Source organism: Talpa europaea (assembly GCF_964194135.1).
Source record: "Talpa europaea genome assembly, chromosome: 5".
Classification (NCBI taxonomy): Eukaryota; Metazoa; Chordata; class Mammalia; order Eulipotyphla; family Talpidae; genus Talpa; species Talpa europaea.
The window spans coordinates 99,914,765-99,932,005 of NC_140071.1; positions in this window are offsets into that span (position 1 = coordinate 99,914,765).

Genomic DNA, 17,241 nt, shown 5'->3' on the forward strand with positions numbered 1-17,241 from the left:
AAATCATGTAAGTAAAACCTTATCTAACATGCATATACCACATTGGAAGGGACATTAACTGAGTGGTAGTATTAGCTGGGAGCACTTGCCCATACAGACATTTAAAATTTAGATGGGGGGTGCTCCCTGGTGGCACAAGGGGTTAAGATGCACTATGAAGCTATCCTCAGCCACTGCAGCACAAGTTTGATCCCCGGCCAGAGAGGTGACCCACATGGCACAGCAGACCTCTCCTGCCTCGCCCGCTGCTCCCCTCAGCAGGCTTTTTCAGTCAGACCACCTGTTCTGCTCTCCACTCTGTCTCTGGTGTATCCTCTTGCACCTCTAGCCTATACCCCAGTTCTTGTATGCATATAAATAAATCTTTAAAAAAAATAAAATTGAGATGGTTAGACCTACTACCATAAACTGGCCTACTACCTTCTTTTCTTTGAAAAAACAAAGAATTTCTGATAGAGATTGGGACCAAAGGTGATAGTTTATCAAAGTTATGCATGTTCTGGATAGAGCTGGAAGGGATCATGCTCAACGAAATAAGACAGAAAGAAAAAGAAAAATACCAGATGGTCTCGCTCATAGCAGGAATTTAGAAAACCTAAATAAGGGACCAGGAAAAAGACTAATTATAATAAAGCAAAAATCAAAATCAACAACTAACTATAAACCAGAGACTCACTATGGGGCGGGGGAGGGGTGAGGGGAGGAGAGGAGGGATTCGGGCCAAAATAAGAGGGGTGGGAATTGTATGGAGAATATAACCAAAATGAAAATGCATACATTGTGCGAAAATGAAAAATGATGTAAGAATTACATAAAATAAAATATAATATTTTTTAAAAGTTATGTATGTTCACAGTAGAAAATGTTTAATGCAGATATACCAGAAGAAGAAAAAAAATCACTTATACCCCTGCCCTCCAGTGACAAATATTGTTAATTCCTTGGTCTATAGTCCCCCAAATTTCTCTCATTTGCTTTGTGTGTAGATATATAGACAGCATATATGTATGTGTGTGTATTTGTATGTATACATACATAATACTTATTCACAAAAATAAAATTATGTATTACATACTGTTTGATAACCTGCTTTTTCATTAACATCACAACACGGACATTTCTTTATGTCAGTAAATCTCTAATAATGTCATTTTTTTTAAGATTTATTTTTATTTTCATGCATACAAGAACTGGGGTCTTGGCCAGATGTATGGGGGGGTTGAGAAGATTCACCAGAGACAGAGTGGGGAGCAGAAAAGGGAGATCTACTGAAATACACTGCTGTGGGGAGCAGCAGACAAGCAGAAAAGGTCTGCTGTGCCATGTGGGTTAGCTCCCGGGCCAGGGATGGAACCCAGGCCTCAGTTGCTGATGATAGCTTGATAGCACTCTTTTACCCCTGTGCCACCAGGGAGGCCATCTAATAATGTCATTTTTAATGATAAAACTGTATTCTAGCTATGGATGTACCATAATCTATATGATCAATGAAGGCTATTTCTAATTTTTTGCTATTAAAAACAAACTTATTGTAGCAACATTGTGTCTTTAATTCTTTCTTATTCATAATACCTTTCTAGAGATTAGAATTGCTAAATTAAAGAACATTCATATTTTAAATCTTTGAGACCTAAATCAAGGATGATATGTAGGATGACTGCTCTTATTCTCAGACTATACAGAGAATTTTAAAAAAATATTTAAATTATTCCTGGAAAATCTGCTGTAATTTCAAAAGTCAGTCTGTTAATCTTGTCTTAGGAATACATTTTATCATGTTTTTGTTTCATTAAAATTTAGAAAAATTCAAAAAACAAATTTAGAAAAATTCATGATATTTAATTGTTTTGTATAAAAAAGTCGATATTTTGACAACTTAGTATTGTGCTCCTTCACTTAAACATACAAAGCTATTTGTGGCACAAGAACCAATATTATAAGTTTCTCCCATTGTACATACCTAATTTTTTTTTTTTTTTAAATTTAGGGTTATGTGCTCTCCTTGAAATTTATCTAAGTCCCCTCACTCACTGAGAAAATGAGAAGGCAGGGGAAAGACTAGAAGTTTCAAATATTTATAATAATGATACTAATGCATCCTCTTGGTTTTTTCATTTCTGTAAAAAATGCCATTGGGGTTTTAATAGGGATAGTATTGAATCTATAGATTACTTTGGATAGTATGGGCATTTTGAAGATATTAATTCTTCTGATCCAAATGAGAGATTGGGGAGTTGGATTCTGGAGTCACATGAAGCATTTAAATTGTTAAAAATGATGAAAAAAATCCCATTATTATATCCTTGGCAGTGCTATAATGAAGAATGGACATCAAACATGTCTAAACCCAGATTCAAAAGATGCGCAGAATTTGATTAAACGTTGGAAAAAACAGGTTGGTGAAAGGGGAAAAAAAATTATCTTTATTTTAGAACTTATTTTGGAAGACAAAGACTATGTGGTTACTTTAAGGTTATATCTTTCTTTCATATCATTATGCTCCTACCTTGTTCCTAGAATGCTTTCAGCCATCTGAGGTATAACTGCATCCCTATAAATACTATCATTAGTGTATCTCCCCCATTAGAATATGTGTTCCATGAGGGTAGAGAGCTCATCTTTCTTACTCAATATAATAAATATGTGCTGATATAAATGATAGACACTGAGATTAGAAAAGTAAAAAGATATAGTTCCTTCTATAGCATATATACTAGCAATTATGTACAATGTGAGATATATAAGTTAAAGATAGGTACAAGAATCTTGAAGATTACAGAAGAAGGAGCAATTAACTTTGCTGGGGTAGGGGATGGGGGCAGGAAGAAAGTGTTAAGGGAGACTTCTCACTTCAGGTGACATCTTATTAGGATCTTAAAGGATAAGTAGTTCACCAGGAGTGAAAAGACAACATGAAAAATAAAATCAAGAGAGAGCTTGCTGTGTTCAGGGAGTTTCAAGTAATATGATTGAAGCTCATGTGGAAGAAGTGAAGAGGTTGAGGTAGAAAGCAGACCAGGACAAAGTGGTCTCTATGACTTACTTTGGGGTTAAGTTTCAAGAAGGCCACAGAATTTACAGTTGAGAGCTTGAGCTCTGAAGCCTGACAGACTAGTGATTCTGCCATATGCCAGCTGTGGAACTTTGGGCAAGTCACCATAGGCAAGACTCGGTCTTTGGACATGTAACGATTGAATGACATTAGTACCAACCTCAGATGGTTGTAACTGGGACAGGTGAGTCAAAAACAAGGTGAAGGTCAAGTTAGTATTAGCCAAGAGAAGGGACAAAACATACCAGTTAGAAGCTTATTGCTTCCTCCTCAAAGTGAGCAAAGTAATCTCAAAAGGAGCCCATTAGAAAGTGAAGAAGTAACTTTACATCAATTTGGGGGATGAAGAAAGCTCATAATCTGGAGAGTCCAAATACAAAGAAGGAAAAGTAGTGAGATTAAGAAACATCACCCTTTTTTCTCTCTCCTCACAGGCTGACTTTAAGAAAAAACAAAAGGAAGGGAGAAAATATCCAAAAATTAAGAAAGGTTTAAACCATAAGAAGTCTCAACGTTCTCAGCAAAAGAAGACTGCATAAGTGACTCCCAAAACGTGTTTTTTTGTGTTCAAAATGTTTCTTCTAATTGTAGTAAAATAATTCCAAAAGGCATTAGCGTTTTGACTAGAAAACATAAATCCTTATTATGAAGCTATAATTAGAACTAGAAAGTTGTTTTTAAAGTCCAAGTGTTAAAAATTGTTAGAAACTAATGCTTGTCTTTGTTCTTCCACCTCCACCCAACTGAATTTCATTGTGCTTAAGACCACCATCTTAATAACACCCATCTCTGGACAAATGTCCGTACAACTACATCCCACACACAACAGCTGCCTGGGAAAGCAGCCGGAGGCTTTTCAGGTCACAAATACTGAACAGTACTCTGAGTCACCAGTCAGCAAGCATCAGCCTGTCAACTTCCTGATGAGCACAGTTTGGAATCGAGCTGGACCTCACCAAGCTGCCATGGCCATCAGCATCTTTATTTGAATCAGCCTGCAAGCCTTACACACAATGTATCTGGAGGATCCTTAGTAGTTGATTTAGGGAACTACCACTGCAGAACAGTAGCACTTGGTTTTCAGAACCTTCTATCTGACTTTTTGAAGCCCTGTGACACCATCTTGCCTTCCCAGGCCACCAGTTTATTCCTTATTAATCCCCTTGGTTTAAATCAAGTCAGCTCCTCACTGCCTACCACCTCTCAGTGCCCATCTCCTTTTTCCTATGAGGTTATGCTCTCACCCACCTGCGTCTACTCCTTTCTTACTCTTTCTCCAACACCCTGCAGGGCTGCCTTCTTTCTCCTACTCCTCCTTCCTTGATGCAGTCCTTAGAGCTCACTTCAATTCTCCCTCTTAAATGAAATCTGATAGACCTTCAGATTATCTTAAAACCCTTTTTTCATATGTATTCACATAGACAAGCACTTATTTGTTATCTAATTATATTTTGTGTGTTTATGCCAACTTCCCAACCAGATTGTCAGCTTCTTGAAGGCAGGGGCCACAGTTAATTTTTCTCACTGCCACCAGGCCTAATATACCATAGAACAAGGTTTTAGATAATTTCCTAGTTGCAGTTGTCACATGTAAGAGGAAAAACAGGTCACCTCCTGAGAGCATATTGGCAACTCCTAGTTTAGGAGTTTATCATTTACTCATTATCTTCAGGACATGGACAATGCAGGAACTGGCAGTGTTGCAATATCCTTGTTTTATTGTAACGGGAAGTTAACTTGACCTTGTCAACAAACAAGAAGGAAATGTTTAAAATATTGTGAACATTCTGAACTTTTTTCATAAGATATACAAGATACCTGGAATCATAGAATTTTACAATGGAAAGGGGCTTTAAAGGTCAAACAATGTCCAGCTTTTCCTCACCCAACGTAAAAATTCCTTCAATACCATTCCTGATGCACCTCTATATTCTGACAGTTCTTTATGCTCTGATGAGAAAGCCACCCAGATCCTTTTGAACTTGTCAGTTTAATTTGTTTCAGAGTTTGTAAACTTTTGTGATTATTGATTACCACACCAAAGATACTAAGAGCTAAAAGGAGCATCAAATCCTGTTAGTGGAGGCATCCTTGGTGCCCACTTGGCCTCTGCAGGGCTTGGGATCCACTTAAAAAGCAAGTTTGATGGATTGTATAGGAGAGGTTGTCTTGGGTCAGAATTAAAACTTGTATCCACTTCCCCAAATTTTGTCATTCCTCACACAATAGATGCTTTTCAGTGGTGCTTCCCAGTGGTGATTCCACCCAAACAGTGTCATTCTATCATGAAACTTTTTAGCTCCTTCCATGTAACTCCAAAAAATCTGAATGTTCCATAATTTGAGAGTATATGATCCAGTTACCAGGCATCTCAAAGGACAGTGTATACCTAGTAAGCAAAGATCACATATTTTGATGAAGTAGCTATGACACATACATATAATCAGTCATCTTTTATATAATAAACATGTATATTCTATAAACAAATAACTGTTAAGTTCAAAGCAGCATCAGCATATATCTTATACTTTGAAATATTTTCTTTGTTAAAAGCCAGTGGTATCAATAAATGGACCATTGATCAGAAAGCAAATATTGATTGTTTTTTCAAACGTCTGCAACATGTACCTCAACCTGAACAGTGATTCTCATTTCAGATAAGGTGTAATTGTAATAAAGACACGTAATCCCTTTGAGGGTTCCTTGAGGACAGAAAAAGAAAAAAATCTCTGTGGGAAAATATGACCGTTTTACCTTGTAACAACATTGATTATAAGAGTTCTGTGATTTCTTTCCTAATCCTCAAGGGTAATGTTATCTGAGTGAGATAAACACTCAGGAAGCCAAAATGTCTTTTTTTCTATATTCTAAAATTATGTATGTTTAAATATTATAAAGTCTCAAGTAGTTATGATAGCAACTAAGAATAAGTTAGTTAAGAGTATAGAAAACTCAGACTGGAAGTATTACACTGTGTGACATCTTTAAGTGGGTTCAGGATAGACAGAGATACCAGCCTTATACATTTGAAGTATACTTCAGAGGCCAGGCACTATGATGTTTGGGCAGGGAGCAGCTGCTAGTGCTGGACATGACTACTGATGAGAGGCTTCATCTGAGAGATAGGGGATACTATAAAAAGAACTAAGATTCTGATTATATGCTATCTGGGTTCAGATAAGGAGGATACCACTTGTTAGCTCTTTGACTTTAGTTCAAGGTTAGAGTTAGTCAAAGAGGCTCTTGGGTAAGACTTGGAAGTCAGAAGTAAAGAAATGGCCATTACTCTTAATTTTAAAAAGTAAGCAAGTAAATAAATAAAATGACAGATACCATGGTATCCGGTGGATCTCTCCTCCAAGTTCACTTCATCTTCACAACTGCTGACCTTGTGACCCACAATGGTCCTGTTGTAGAGTAACCCCGATACAAAACGGGGTGCCTGACTGTGGGTCCTCACCCGCGCGCTTAAAAGGACTTATCAATGCTCTACTGCAGGCACACGCGAAAGGTTAATAAAAGGTTTATTTACAAGGGAAGGGGAAATGAGGAAATGTACAGCTCAGGGAGAAAAGTGGGAGACAAAGTTTTAAATGAGTCCTACCCGATCCACCGATCAGGAATCCCAAAATGGCGCTCTGAGAGCTGGCCACCAGCCAGGAGCGGTGAAGCCAGGAGGCGAGCCGATAGCGAGCGCCCCAAGGCCCACGTGTTTGGTTTTTATATCCAACCTGGTTGCCCAACTCCACCCTCAGGTCCCAGCCACCTTCCCTTTGGTGATGATGGGATTTGTCTTTCCCAATGTCTTGATGGCTTAATCTGGAGTGGGGGTGGGGTCAAAAAAGCCTGTATGGGATTAGCTCAGGACATCCTTTCCCCCTAATAATCCCAGGCCCGCCACCAGATATTTGGAAGTAAACACACAGAGGCAATAGCTTCCCATAGACCCCCTGACACTCCCAATAGGATAGCTGGGCAGGTTTGCCTTCTTGGACTTTTCTCAGAAACCCTGACTTGTCCAATTGTACCAGTGCTTCTGAAATATTGTTCAGTGAATCCTTCTGTGATCCCCTAACTCTCTCTAGACTTTCACTTCCCAAGATTGTCCTGCATCTGTGTAGGAAATGATTCATCCACAACTGTATTCTGAATGGCTCTGCTTCCCTAACTGATATGTTTGAAGCACTTTTTTGTATGGTTGTTCTACCTCATTATTTAAGTTCCTGTTTAAATTTCACTTCATAGAGTTTCCTTCTTTATCACCCTTTAGTGAAATAACCATCCTCTTTCAAACCCTCTCTTTTATAGTCCTTTCCAAAGTAGGATGTGTATACCCAATAGGGTGGAAGAAATGAGAATATTTATAACAATTTTCTGTGAAAAAAAATAATAACTGAAGATTTACTGTAAAAGATTAACTGCCAGCAATTGATCCTGGAAGATTCACACAATGCATTTGTCAGGCGAAGAAGTGTGTCCATCACATCCTGATGTCCTGAGGAAAAAAGTAAGTTAGACGAAAGGGAAGAATTGACATGTACCCTCATTTAGTCTGGCACTTTCTGCACATTGAGACATGTTGCCAGTTTTGTGGGCATAGTTCCTTTGGCCAATTTTAAACTAGAAACAGGATTATGAGAATTATAAAATAGAGTGCTAACGAATCACCCTTCACAAAATGGGCAGAGGGTTTTAAAAGATCCGTACAGAAATTCACATGGGAAGACTATACTAATAATGCAAATATGAACTAACAAAGGAATACAACATAATAGAGGAGACACTTGTTCCAATTTTGTCTAGAAGTGCATGAAATTTTAAAAATCTGGTGGTTATAGTCTGTTTTCATTCTCTTTTATCATAATGCAATCAAACTGAATCATAATCTAAAATGATCTTTTAAACTAGGAATGCAGTTATTTCCTGCTCCCACCCTCACCACAAACATTGAGTTTCTTGACTGTAGCATCTTTGTCTGCCTTACCACAGCATCCATAGTGCCTAGAACAGTGCCTGGTGCTTAGGAAGCAATTAATATGTATTTTTCAGTTGATTCACATTTGTTTCACCTGTTTTCTTCCAGGCCTTTTCCAAATCAATCTCAACTACTCTCACTATGATCAGCTAAATAGCTGCTCCCTTCTGCCTCCTTCTGCCTTCACCTTTGCTCTTGTTCTTTTATTCATCTGCTCCCCTCAATTCCCCAACCCCACATCTATTTTGTTCCCTTATATACATGACCCAAGGCTTGCCTTTTCCATGTTTCCATCCCAAAATGCTCCTGGTCACACAGAAATCCTCCTCTGCGATTGTCATTTCAGAAAGTGATTTTAACTATTAAGAATTGTTCTCTGATTTAAATTTTAAATCAGAAAGCAGTTTGCTAAACCAGAAAGAAGTTTGTATCTGAACAAAATTGATATACTAGAGGAAAAATCAGTGAAAATACTTAATCTATAAACTATATTTGAATTATTGATATACTAGAGGAAAAATCAGTGAAAATACTTAATCTATAAACTGTACTTTTGAATTTAAATTCCAGTGATTGCTTGAGAGAATGTTATTTGAGGTTTCTTGTTCCCTTTTGGGAAAATGGAAAGTTCCTTTCTTATTAGGAATGAAGATAAACAGAAACATTGCAACCACAGATGTTTAGAGTAATTTAGACTACTGTCACTTTTTTTTTGGTCTATATAAAGATAACATTAAGTGGGTAATGAGAAGAAAAAACAAACAACCTTACTGACTGATAAGTAATTTTCTCCTGGGTATCCAAGATACACTTTTTACACCAAGTTAGTTTAAAGCTCCTAAGAGGGTTTTGACCTTGCATTTTAGGGAACCCTCCTAAGAGGGTTTTGACCTTGCGTTTTAGGGAAATAAATAAATCACAAAGGAATAATCAAGTCTGTGAATAAAAGTATAAAAGTATGAACTGGGGGGGGGGTAGGGGGGAAGCAGATTATGACCTGGGCAAACTGATAAAAGATCAGTGGGAAATGTGTCAAATTACATGCAACTATTTGCTTTCTTTAGACATTAAGCTCTACAAATAAAGAAATCACATGCTTTACAAATAGCATTTCATCACAAAGAGTTACTGGTATCTCCATCTCTAAGGAACAAAGTCTTGGCCTCTGGCTTCTTTGTAGAACAAAGGACCCTGTAGGTCTAGTCACCTACCATCAGCTTTCCTTAACACCAGAGTAGATAACCTGAACTTCCTGAGGAAGGAAGAACTAAAAATCAAAGTCTATGAGAGGAAAAGGTCAAAATAAACCAAAAGAAAAAAAATTTGTTATTTAAAAAAGAAATGCTAACAATTGCTTCTACAATATTACAAACAGCAGAATTTACCTCAGAACAGATGTCTTTTGTTTGGAGTCCTTAAATTAGGTTTAGACTAAGTAAGAATTTTTATGGAATGGGAGTGAAAGCAAAAGCAAGTTAAATTTCTCTGAAAAATAGGTAACAGGAATTATCCCTGGTAGCAAAGGAGGGGACTAGGGGCCCTGGACCAGCAGAGAGACAGCAGAGGAAAATGGAAGAGAGACTATAAAAAACAGCATTATATTTCGTCAGTCTGCCTGTTCTGTTCCCGGATCTGGCTCTGGTGAATCCTCTCACCTTCCCGCGCTTCTGACTGTACCCAGTGCTTGTATGAATAAATAAATAAATAAATCTTAAAAAAAAAAAAAAAAAAAAACAGCACTGGCTGGAGTAAAGGTCAAGAAGACCAGCGAGAAATTTCCTGTGGTGGAATGACCAGCTTTAAAATACTTACAATAGGTAAAACCTGGAAACAACACAAATGCCCCAAAATAGATGACTGGATCAGGAAGATATGGCATATAGACACAATGCAATATTATTCAGCAATCAAAAAAGATAAAGGCATGCCATTTGCAGCAACTTGGATGGAGCTGGAAGGAATTATGTTCAGTGAAATAAGCCCGAAGGAAAAAGAAAAATATCGGATGGTTTCACTTATAACAGGAATACAGGGGAATCAAATAAGACATCAGTGTAAAAAAAAATAAAACAGTACAAAACACAACAAAGCAAAACCAGACTATTATAAATCAGAGACATCCTGAAGGGGAGGAGGAGGGAGAGGGATCAGAGGGAGGGAGGGAGGAGCACAGGGGGTTGAGGTGATGGTGCACGGGTGCCTTGGGGAAGGAAACTCTATGGGGACTACACCTGAGGGGGTGGGGGGAAGAAAATATTGTCTAAAAAAATACCGGATGGGCCTCCCCTGGTGGCTCAGGCTGTTGAGCACAGTGCTCTGAAGCAGTCCGCAGCTTCTGCAGCTTCGGATGGATCCTGGCCGGTCGGCGAGGGTCCCACATGGCTTGACAGACCTCTCCTGTCGCTCCCCCTGCTCCCCTCAGCAGTGTGTTTCAGTCAGTCGGCCTGGTCTGTTCCCAGCTGTGTCTCTGGTGACTCCTCTCACCCTTCCATGCATCTGGACTGTACTCCGGTTCTTGTATTAAAAAAAATACAAAAAAAAAAAACTTAAAAAAAACCCGGATGGTCTCACTCATAGCAGGAATTTAGAAAACCTAAATAAGGGACCAGGAAAAAGACTAATTGTAATCAAGTAAAAATCCAAATCAACAAGCAACTATAGACCAGAGACACACTATGGGTGGGTGGGGGGGAGGGGGCGGAGAAGAAGAGGGATTAGGGTCAGAATAAGGTGGGTGGGAATTGTATGGGGAATGTAACCAAAATGAAAATGCATACATTGTGCAAAAATGAAAAATGATGTAAGAATTCTATAAAATATAATATTAAAAAAATAAATAAATAAAATTAAAAAATAAAATAAAAAAATACTGCTGGATGGCATTCACTTTTATTTTTTTTTTTAAAGAAAGAATGAATTTTTTTTTTAAAGATTTATTTATACAAGCACTGGGTACAATTAGAAGCGTGGGGGAGGTGAGAGAATTCACCAGAGCCAGAGCAGGGAACAGAACAGGCAGATGGACCGAAATACACTGCTGAGGGGAGCAGCGGGCGGCAGGAGAGGTCTGAGCGCCTTGTAGGACCCTGGCCGGTGGCCAGGGATCTAACCGGTGCTGCCGACTCTGCGGGCAGCCTCGCAGCCCAGCACTCAATCACTGTGCCACCGGGGGAGGCCCGCATTGACGTTTAAATGAAGCTTTCCTGTAAGCTTTACTGGGACTCTGGAAATATTGAGAAAGGTTTTGAATTTCTTAAAATTGTTGGAATAAGAACTTAAGTACTTTTATTTGCATATTGAAGATAACCACTGAATGCTCCAGTACTTTAGGGCCACTTGGGTTATGTGGCAGCCACAGAGGTGCAACTCCTGGATCTTCCTTCCACAAAGAACTTGTTCAGCCTGAAGGAGCACAGCTGAGAGCCTCGAATTGCAGTACCTTGGACTCACCTCAGATTTCAAACTGAGGTCACACCCTTACTGGTCAGTGACTCAAGATAAAAGAGCTAGTAGAGTCTGGTCATCACCCAGATCAATCTGACTAAAGGATAAGGGCAAGGCTTTGTTTCTGTTACCCAGTATGAAATTAAATATTGATATAATGTGCAGGGGTCTATCAGCAAAGGAACTAGTATTCCCCCTCACAATTCACAAAATCACTAAGGATTTTCAAAAGTAACTAAAATGCATCATCTTTTGAGGTGTCAAATGTAAATACATAGAAAAACCATTCGATGGTTCTTGAGAAACAAGAACTGGGCAGTGGTAAAACTAGTGTCTATAGCGCCCAGTGCTGATAGATTTGTCCCAAGGCCACCTCAAAAGTTCCCAACGTCCACATGGAGAACAAAGTAGGCGTAATTGTGGGCAAAACTCACAATAAAGCTGGGAAGGGGAACAGGAATAAAGAATAAGGAAAAATTAAACTAGCCTGAGTTCTTGTGTGTGGTCACTTTGTCAAGTAGTAGACTATTGTTGTTAAAAAAGAAAAGCAAGAGCTTCCTCTAGTGGCTAATATTACAAATCACACAACTGAGAAACTGGAAGGGACTAGAGATAATCCATTCATTAATTCAACAAATATGAGTAACCACTATGTGCCAAGCATTGCTCCAAGTATTGAGGAAAGAGTATGAACACAACAAAAAAAATCTTCATTGAGCTCATATTCTAGTGCAAAAAGACAATAAATAATTAAGCTGGTGAATGCCTATGTTCCCAGAGGCTTTTAGGGATTTGCGGGAGAAAATAAAGCAAAAGAAGGAAGTGTGGGATGGGAGGAAGGATAGAAGGTCAGAAAAGGCATCCTTAATAAGATGTAGTTTGAGGGGAGACCTGAGGAAAGTGAGGGAGCTGATCTGTGATACTTCAGTGAGAGGAAACAGCACGTTATCTCTGAGGATTGACACACCTGAGGCAGCTAGGAGGCCATGTTGCAAGGGGCAGAGTGGGCAAAGGGGAGTGTGAGGAAGTGAGTCCAGAGAGATGAAGTGAAGTTGGAATATACATGGTCTCTGTGCTACTGAAGAACTTTAGCTTTAAATCTGACTGAGGAGCTGGAAGAGTAACCTGATCTATGTGAAGATCCCCAGCACCATTACAACAAAATACACTGGGGTGGGGGGGGGGGGTGGAGGGCAGAGCAGAAACAGATACCAGCGAAAAGTCAATTATCAATTACGTTTCCAGATGAAGATAGAGGCCAACTGTATCCAATGCTGCATGTAAATTAAAAAAAAATGACCATAGAACCTAGCAACAAGAAGGCAATTGGTAATCTTGATAAAACGTTTTAGTAAAATAGTGTAACCAAAATACAAATTAGCAGGTTCTCGGAAAGTTAAATATAAACCTATCCTATTATCCAGCCACTCCACTCCAAGGCACTTCCCAAAAGAAATGAAAACAGGTCCACATAAAGACTAGAATGTAAATATTCATAGTCCCAAAGTGGAAACAAACCAAATACTTAACAAGTAAATGGATAAATAAATTGTAGTATATCCATATGGTGGAATACTACATAAGAAGAAAAGGACAGAGATATCGATACACACAATACTATGGATAAACTTCAAAATAAGTATGTAAGTGAAAGAGGCTTGACACAAAAGAGTAGATATTGTATGATTCCATTTATATAAAATTCCTGCAATGCAAACTTAACTACAGTGACAGAAAACTGTCTGGGAATGGTGGAGAACAGGGAAACTTAGGGGTAATGGATATACTCATTATCTTGATTGTGATAATGATTTCATGTGTGCATACATTTCTCAAATCTCATCAAATTCTACACTTTATGGCCAGTTTCTTGTGTGTTATAATAAAACTGTAAAATAAATATATTATCATAAGGATGGAATCTCACATATCCCTTGTTGGACTGTCCATTTCACTAAGTCCTGACTAATGAGATACATTCAAAGGTGTTACAATATTTGAAACTCTTGTAGGGCTAATTCAGCTGGAAGATGCATCTTTTTGTGATTCCCCAACTTCCTCCTTCCCATTACTTTCCATAAAGGCAGTACTTTTGGTCATTCACTTAATGGGTCAAGACTGTGCTCCAGGGCCTCTCTGGTGTCGCAAAGGGTTAAGCCTCAGCACTATGAAGCTATCCTGAGCCACAGCAGCACAAGTTTGATCCTGGCCAGGGAGTTACCCGCATGGCGCAGCAGACCTCTCCTCTCTCCCACTGTTCCCCTCAGCAGTGTATTTCAGTAGATCCACTGTTCTGCTCCCCACTCTGTCTCTGGTGAACCTTCTTACCACCCACACCTCTGGCCTGTACCCCAGGTCTTGTATGCATAAATAAATAAATCCTAAAAAATAAAAAAAAAGACTGTGCTCGAGTTGCTATCTGGACTATCTTAAGCAGCCCTTCACCATCCCAAATAAAGATAAAATTCTAAGTAAGAAGAGTATACTCCTCATGTAATCAAAATTTAATATAATCTCTATTGAGGGACCTGTAGCCTAGACCCCTTCCAATGAAGAAATTCTTAATATAATGGAGTCCAGGGTCTCCCTGGTAGTCTAGGGGTTAAGATGCAGCACTATCACAGCTGCACCCTGCATTAGATCCTGCCAAGGAGCTGACCCACATGTGGTGAAGCAGACCTCTCCGTTCTTGCCCGCTGCTCCCCTCAGCAGTGTGTTTCAGTAAATCCACCTGTTCTGCTCCCCACTGTCTCTGGTGAATCCTCTCACCTCTCGCAACTCTGGCCTATACCCCAGTTCTAGGCATAAATAAATTTTAAAAAATATATTGGAGTCTAGATAGTATGATATATTTTATAAATTATAATAGGATCTCTTTTGCAACGGCATTGAGAAGATTTTCTTTCTCTAGAATAATTCAATTGAGGTTAATCATCATTTGGGAATTAGAAAAAGAAGAGTCCCTTTCCCAATGCAAGAATAAATAAAGAAATAGCATTTTCTTGGTATAATCTGGCCAATATACATTTAACACATATATATTACATTACACATAGTATAATCATTTTTTTCACATTTTAAAAATGCATATTCAGTTAACCACTCTAAATACATATTGTAATTATTTTCACTTCTGTACTTTCAGTTACTCATAGTTAATTGGGGTCTGAAAATATTAGTACAATAAAATATTTTTAGAGAGAACGGCCACATTCACAAAACTTTCATTGCACTGTGTTATTACAACTGCTCTACTTTATTATTAGCTACTGTTGTTAATCTCCTAGTGTGTCTAACTTATAAATTAGACTTTATCATAGGTATATAAGTATAGGAAAAATTTAGGTTTCAGTACTTTATGTGGTTTCAGGCATCCACTGGGGGTCGTGGAATGCATCCCATTCCAAGGGGCAACTGCTGTGTTCAATTAGCCACTCTCAGCCTTCTTTTTCTCACCTATCAAACAAAAAATAATCAATCAATCAATCAATCCTGCTTTCAGGGTACTGGGAAGTAAAAGGAGCTAACCTCCATGGCCTCCTTGTATTAGCATGTAATGCCTGTGACTATCAGGACTGCATAACCTCACTTGTTTTTTCTCATTCCTGCCTTGCAGCTTGCTCCTTTCCCAGTCTTTGGTCAAATCAAACTTCTGGCCATCCTTGAAATCTACAAGACTTTTCCAAGTCTTTGTGCCTTTTTACAGGTTATTTTCTTTAGGTAGAGAGGCTTCCTTTTCCTCCTCCAGAAAAACTCTTCACTGAGAATTTTAATCAAATAGCGCTTTGTCTATTTCTGATTTCTCTAGGCTGGGTTGTAAGTGAAAAAAATTTTTTAATGTATTGATTAATGATTGGTTTATGATACTATTATATTTAGTGTGTTTATTAGTGTCCCTCATGAGACTCTGAGTTTCCTGAGGGCAAATGCCCATACCTTATTTATTTTGTATTCCTAGTACTTACTCTAGTATCTGACAACATGCATTGCGCATAAAAGCTTGTGACATGACGTGAATGTTTGTCACAATTTATTTTGATGACTTAAATATTCATAGCACATAAGCTTACGGTTTTGATGAATTATATTCAATAATTTCAATATATGTTTTGAGAATTTTTTCCTCAATAGCACAATCTCACCAAAAATTTTTTTACTTTTAAATTTATGAATGAGTTATAAAAATTTATTGCATAGGGGCCTCCCTGGTGGTACAAGGGGTAAAGACGTAACCTATGAAGCTCTCCGCAGCCACTGCAGCACGAGTTCCATCCCTGGCCAGGGAGCTACCCACATGGCACAACAGACCTCTCCTGGCTCACCCGCTGCTCCCCTCAGCAGTGTATTTCAGTGAATCTGCCTGTTCTGTTCCCCACTCTGTCTCTGGTCAATCCTCTCACCCCCCCCACATCTCTGGTCTGTACCCCAGTTCCTGTATGCATAAATAAATAAATCTTTTAAAAATATATTTATTGCATACATTAACTGCTTAATAACTTAACAAGTTCCTGCTTTAGTGATTAATAAAAGGTCATTCTCCAAATGCAAGTGAAAAACTGGGCACAACATACCTGATTTTATTTGTGCTCAGGTATGATTACAGACTTCTCTTGTTTTGGGCTCATTTCCTGGCAGTCACAGATGACCTGGGCTGAAGATGGTGTTCTGTGAAATTATTTATGTTAAGGAGAACAACACTGTACAACTATGAATAAGCCTAGCTACCAGCTACCAAATTACTTTTTCCTTTCTCATGTAGTTACAATCAAAGCTGCCTGGATTGAAATCCCATCTTCTCACTAGCTATGAATTTGGGCAATCAACTTCTCTGAGCTTCTTTCCTCATGAGGATCTGTAAAGAGCAGACATTATAGAATCTATTTTAGGGAGCTGGTCTGAGGATTAAAGGAGTCAATACAAGTGAAGTGCTTGGAACAGTGTTTGTCACAGGGTGAGTGATCAAATGTATTTTTATATTAACAACACCCTATCTCATTTCTTTAATACATATTTATTTTTGCACACCATGAGATTATAGAAAAATATTCTCTTTGAATTATCAGGATCTGAACTAAAAATGGCTAAAGAGTACTTACAAAGGTTATAATAATGGGTGCTTTCGAACACAAATTAATTTGCATCTTTTTAACTGATCAACATGATCACATTTTATTCAGTCCACACCTTTATTCTTTGTCTGGATTACCTTGAGTTGAAACACACAAAATCAGGTATTTAAGATTATACAGAAAAACTTGTGCTCCTCATTGCTTTTTCTCCCCTCTCTAAAATTGAACAGTGTGATCTACTCCTCACGGATTTTTTTTTAAGCACCTAATTTCAGATTGTGGAATTAAATATAAATGATTAATCCTCGTCAGTCTGTTTCATAGGTGTGTTGAGAGGATGCAATTAACTAATATGTGTGAAAGAAGTCTTCGCATTTCAGAAACATTTGGTAGTAGTGTTACAGGGCAGGAAGAGTAGCAGCCCAGGAACCCTAAACTTGCCTGCTCTAAATAGGTTCTGCCACCCGCCACATCAAGACAAAACATAATACAGGGGTTAAGACCTTTAATGGAAAGTGAAAGGTTCGGCCAGGTAAAGAAAAGAGCCAGGCTAAATTTCTCCAAGGCTGGGGAAATTTATTGCGCCCCGGTGGGATTCACGGACCAAAGGTGGGAGTCGGTGAAGCCGCACACGTTTCTAGGGAGAGGCAGGCTTTTATAGGGTGAGGAGAGGTCAGGTGGGAGAAGGGGTTTGCACAGCA